This window comes from Bidens hawaiensis, unplaced genomic scaffold (genome assembly GCF_021521415.1).
Source record: "Bidens hawaiensis isolate Kalapana, Puna unplaced genomic scaffold, B.hawaiensis_p1.1 tig00040537_1, whole genome shotgun sequence".
NCBI lineage: Eukaryota > Viridiplantae > Streptophyta > Magnoliopsida > Asterales > Asteraceae > Bidens > Bidens hawaiensis.
Window position 1 is genome coordinate 164,255 of NW_027505663.1, and position 6,180 is coordinate 170,434.

Sequence of the window (6,180 nt, forward strand, 5' to 3'; positions counted from 1 at the left end):
TTCCTATCACCTCTCGGTCTCTAAGAAGATGCTTAACCCGCTGATTATATTCAATTAAAACACTCACTTAAACCCTACGGTTGTACACCCCGCAAACAATCTCTAAACACAAAGTAAAGAGTTCAAACAAGCTAAAATCAACCAAAACCGATTCAATCAATCAAAGGAAGAGGTATATGAGTATAATTAATAAAAACACAGCCACTAAACACAACCTAATTCAATGTTAAACCAAACTTTTCATTAATAATTCAAGCCATGATCATCAACAATCCAATTTACTCATTAAAACCTAACAATATTCATCTAACCTAGGTAGAACAAACAAGTTTAGTCTAACATTATTTTTGGACAGCAGCTAATACTTAAGTTAAACATCATAAAACTCAACATAAACATAATTAAACTCATTCAAGATTCAATAAAAAATCAAGCACAAGTCAATCTTTAAGGTTCTTGCAAAAAAATCCAACATAAAAGATCAATTCAACAAGTTAAGTATCTTGAACAAAAGACAAAGTCTATGGATGAATTACTAAGTATTATGGCTGAGATATATGATAAAAAAACGACCTCGAGCTGCTGTACCAAACGACCTCGACCACCAAATCAAACAACAACTTTATTTCTTTTCTTTTGCTCCTAAATTGCGATCGGCAATTGTAGAGCTTTTATGCTCAGCATATGATCCTCTGTTTTCAGCAAATGACATGCTAAATCAACTTTTACCCAAATTCTCCAGGTTTGATCATACACTATCACATCATCCCGAGTCTTCATCTCATGCTCACACAAGTCCGAATTAACCGCATTTATTTCATGTGACCTGCGACATAATAAACACATATGAATTACCATTGTTTGCACAAATAACCAAATAAAACTATATAATTAACTAGCTAAATATGTACAAAATAACTGACCATCCAGTTGTTCGATTTGAAACCAAATGGGTTGTGATTAGCGTGGTTGCTCAACTTGGATGGACCATACATCAGCTAGATGTTAAGTCCACCTTTCTAAATGGGGACTTAACATAAGAAATATATGTAGAGAAGCATGAAGGATTCAAGGTTAAAGGGCATAAATATAAATTTTATCGATTGAAGAAGGCTCTTTCTGGCTTGAAACAGGCACCGAGATCATGGTATTTCAAAATCAATAATTTCTTTCTCACTAATGGGTACAAATAAGTGACAACGAGCCTACTCTGTATGTTAGGAATTTAGACCCTAATGACATAATGTATGTATGTGTGTTTGTATGTGGTTGATATAATTTGTACCAGCTCTTCAAATACGTTGATTTCAAATTTTATAAATAGCATGAAGAAGGCATTTGATATGAATGATATGGGATTGCTTCGATATTTCTTGGGTTTGGAAGTTACACAAACCAAGAATGGCATATTTGTGTCTCAAGAGAAATATGCAAGAAATTTGATGTCTAAGTTTGGAATGGCAGGCTGCAAGTATGATGATACTCCCATGAATACCAATGACAAACTAATGATAGAAGATCAATCAAACAAAGCAAATGAACGGGTATTCAGAAGCTTAGTTGGTGGTTGGATTTATCTCACACGTGCTAAGCCAGATATAACCTACGCTGTGAGCTTGGTGTCTCGATATATGCAGTCCCCTTCTAAGATCCATGTTGGAGCCGCTTGTCGAACGTTGTGGTATGCGGCTGGAACAATTAAGTTTGGTTTATTGTATGAAAGAGGGGCTCAAGTGAAGCTAGTTGGGTTCACTAATAATGATTGGGAAAGCTCAGTGGACGATCGTAAAAGTGTTTTAGACAATGTATTTACCATTGGTAGTGGTTTTACATGGAGTTCCAAAAAGCAACATACTGTCAGGCTATCTGTCAAGTACCGACACAGAATACATAGCCTCAACAGCTTCTACTTTTCAGGCTATCTGGCTCCGAATAATTATGAAGGATCTTGGACTGCCTCAGCAAAATGCTACACCTATTTATTGTGACAACTTGTCTACAATTAATATGAGTAAGAATTCGGTAATGCATGGTAGGTCCAAACATATTGAAATCAAAAATCACTTTCCTAGGGAAATGTTAAACTAGGAGCCCAAGAGCAGAAACAATACGCAGATTTTGATCAATAAGATCGACTCTTTTCTTATTAATTAACGAAATAAAATAAACAAGGAAAACAAAGTTTAAATAGCCTAGTTACTTGCACTACAAGAATTATAATCTGACTCAAAATCAAACACAAATAAAAGATAAAAATAAACTAAAACTTGATTAGCAAGCTAAAACGAATTTATCTTTTCAGCCTTGTTTTACGATCTCCTCCAAACCGCCCTTTCGAGATCAACCGTACCTCCCATATTATACCGACACTAACCGGTATTGACAATTTCACACTCCCTCTCAGTACCGAGTCGGTTCATTCCCATAAGCAAACACATCTAATCGAGCTTTATCTTTGTCATTCCTTTCGTTAGCATATCCGCTACTTGCTTGTCAGTACTCACATATTCCAAAACGACTTCACCCGTAAGCACCTTCTCTCGAACAAAGTGATAATGCACCTCAATATGTTTTGTTCGTGCATGAAATGCCGGATTCTCTGCCATCTGTATAGCCGACTTATTATCACACCTTAGCTTCACCCCATGCTCAACTTCTTGGTTCAATTCTTTCAACAAACGGACTAACCAAGTTAACTCCTGTGAAGCGACGGATGAAGCTCGATATTCAGCCTCGGGTGGATATTGACACTGTTGGTTGCCTTTTGCTGCACCATGATATTGCACTCGAACCGAATAGAAAAATATACCCGGTAGTTGAACGACGTGTGCTCGAATATCCCGTATAATCGGCATCACAGTAGCCGTGCAATTCTACCCTTTTCTCTCTCTTGAACTCGACACCCATCCCTACAGTACCTTTAACATACCTTAGCATTCGCCTAGCTGCAAATAAATGGGTTCTTCTTGGGTTTTGCATATACCGACTTCGCATTCCGACACTGAATGCGATATCGGGCCTTGTTAACGTTAAATATATTTGGTTACCAACAGTACGCCTATACTCGATTGGGTCTTCGACTTCTCTTCCTTCATCCGGATACAACTTAAAATTTATATCAATCAGCGTTACGGCCGGTTTTGCCCCTAACATATTAAACTTCACAAGCGTCTCAGATGCATACTTCTGTTGATGTAGCAGTACACTATTCTTACCATATTCTAGCTCTAAACCAAGAAAGTGCCTTAACTGCTCCATATCTTTCATTCTAAACCTTGTATTCAAATTTTCTTTGAGTTGAACTATCTCATCTAGTAAACCTCCCATGATAATTAAATCGTCTACATATATGAGCACAACCAAAACTTTTGTTCCTTTAATCTTTACGAACAAGCTTTCATCAGCGGTTGTTCCTACGAACTCGTTGTACTCGAGAAATTCAGAAATCTTCCCGTACCACGCCCTCGGAGATTACTTAAGCCCGTATAGAGCTTTCTTTAACTTACACACGTACCAGGGTCGAGACTTTTCTTCGAAACCTGGCGGTTGCTCCATGTAAATTTCTCGATCTAAATCGCCATTCAAAAATACGTTGTTGACGTCCATTTTCCATAAATCCCAACCTTTACTCGACGCGATAGCGATAAGAACCCGTACGGTAGTTAACTTTGCAACCGGGCTAAACATCTCGTCATAATCGAGTCCATACTCTTGAGAGAAACCCCGCGCTACAAGACGAGCTTTATATCTCTCAACCGACCCGTCTGCACGTTTCTTAACATTTTAAACCCACCGACATGTTACGGGCTTTACTTCTTCAGGTTTAGGAACCAATTCCCAGGTTTGGTTTGAAGTAAGGCTTCAATTTGGAGTTTCATAGCCTCAATCCACACTGCTTTGTTACATGCATTGTTAAACGAACCTGGTTCCATGTCGTCTTCAACAACAATTTCCATGTTCGCATACTTTGGATTTTCCCTTCTGTCATGAGATGAACTTCTTAACTCGACTGTTGGTGTTTGAAGTTGTTGTGCGGGCTGTTCGGTTTGTCTACTGGACTGTCCAGTTTCTTCACCTGGATTCAAGTCATTTCTTGAACCAATCTCGAGAATTACACTTGAGCTTTCATGTTTTTCCTTTAGACTTTGGGTATCTGGAAATGGTTGTTGTTCATTTGACCACCATGACGAGTTCTCGTCAGATACTACATGTCGTGAAACATAACACTTACCCGTTGTCGGTTCACAACACTTCCAGCTCTTTCGTTGCTTATCGTAACCGACAAATATACACCTAATCGCCTTGTTGTCTAATTTTTGTCTTAAGTCACTCGTAACAAACGCACCCAAACACCTTTAGATGGCTCACGTTTGGTTTCTTATTAAATAATAACTCGAAGGGCGACTTGTAACCCAGACCTTGCTGCGGTGTTCGGTTAATTACGTACGTTGCTGCATTCATTGACTCGGCCCAGAACCGCTCTAGAATATTTTTGTTATGAACCCAACATCCAGATACTTCTTGAATGTGACGGTTCTTACGTACCGAAACACCGTTCTGTTGTGGTGTATTAGAGCAGGTCAACTATCTCCCGATTTTGAAGGCTTCAAGTACTCGTTAAACTCTCGACTTGTATATTCTCCACCGTTGTCGGATTGAAGAATCTTGAGTGTATTTCTCGTTGCACGTTTGGCTTCGATGTGAAAGTTTTTAAATTTCTCAATGCTTCACTCTTCTGTTTCAAAAATGCTACCCACAAAAACTATGAATAGTCATCGATGAAGGAGATTATGTACTTCATACCACCCACAAATTTTTTTCTTCATCGGTCCACACACATCTGTATGAACCAACTCGAGAGGCTTACGAGTTTTATAACTTGCCTTACTGAACGGTAACTCATGTGCCTTGCCAAATTGACAACCTGGGCACACTTCTTCTCGGTTTACTTTGAGCTAGGGTAAACTCGCAACCAACTATTTTTCCATCACAAGCTCAAGTTTATAAAACCCCACATGCTCGAGTCTTTGATGCTACAAATCCACAGTTTGGTTGTTCTTCGTCTTCTCAATGTACGCCGCTTCTGCCGATAACACATATACGGTCTCATTTCTTTTACCTTTCAACACGGGAGTTAAATTTGTCCAAAGTGTTCATACACTTTTACGTCATCTAGCCTGACAACACATACCGACCCGATTCGGTAATTTGAGGAACCGGGATCAAATTTTTCTTCATTCCAGGAACATGGTAAACGTCTTTCAGTACGAGATCCTCGATGTTTCCTTTAGCTGGAAATATAACGTCACCTATATTCGAGATATTATGACGTGAATTATCGGCAATTACAACTACTTTATTTCCAGAATACTTAGAAGGGTTAGTTAACTTAGCTTTATCTTCGATCATATGATTTGAGCAACTGGAATCAACAATCCACTAGTCTAAGTTATTGTTTCGATCTTCAACACCAGTTGTTAGTGCTAGAACATCTTGTTCTTGAGCGACATCAGCTGCAACATCCCAGCCCTCCTCGACCCCGGCTACGTTACCCTCGTCCTTCGGTTCGTTTGTGCAATACTTGGCCATGTGGCCTTTTTCACCACAATTATAACACTTAAATGGAAACTGTTTGTTCTTCGGTTTTCCTTTGCTCCCACTTGTCTGCTCGTTTTTCCCATAAACCGTTTTCTTATTCCAGTTTGTGTGTTTGTTTCGGTCAAACTTTTGGTTCGAATACTTGCTAAAACGTGGTTTCACTTTGCCTTTCCCTACATAAAGGGCTTCATCTTCCTTTTTGGTGGACACACCAACCAATTGTTTTGCCATGGCCTCCTGCCCAGCAAGTAGGTTTTCAAATTCAACTATCGATGGTTGATTCGGCCATCCTTGTATAGCTGTAACAAACGTCCGGTACTCCATTCTCAAACTGTGAATAATGATGCGCTTCATTCTTGCCTCCCCTACTCGAGATTGAGCATCCAACTCAACAATCTCTCGGGTAAGATTCTTCACTTTTTGAAAGTATTGAGAAACAATAAGTTCTCCTTGAGACATGTTCATTAACTCACTTTCAAGCATCTAAAGTCGTGCATCGTTTTTCTTTGAAAACAGCACGGCGAACGTATCCCAGACCTGTTTCAGGTGCTGGACACCTTGTGTATGATCGAGTAACTCTTC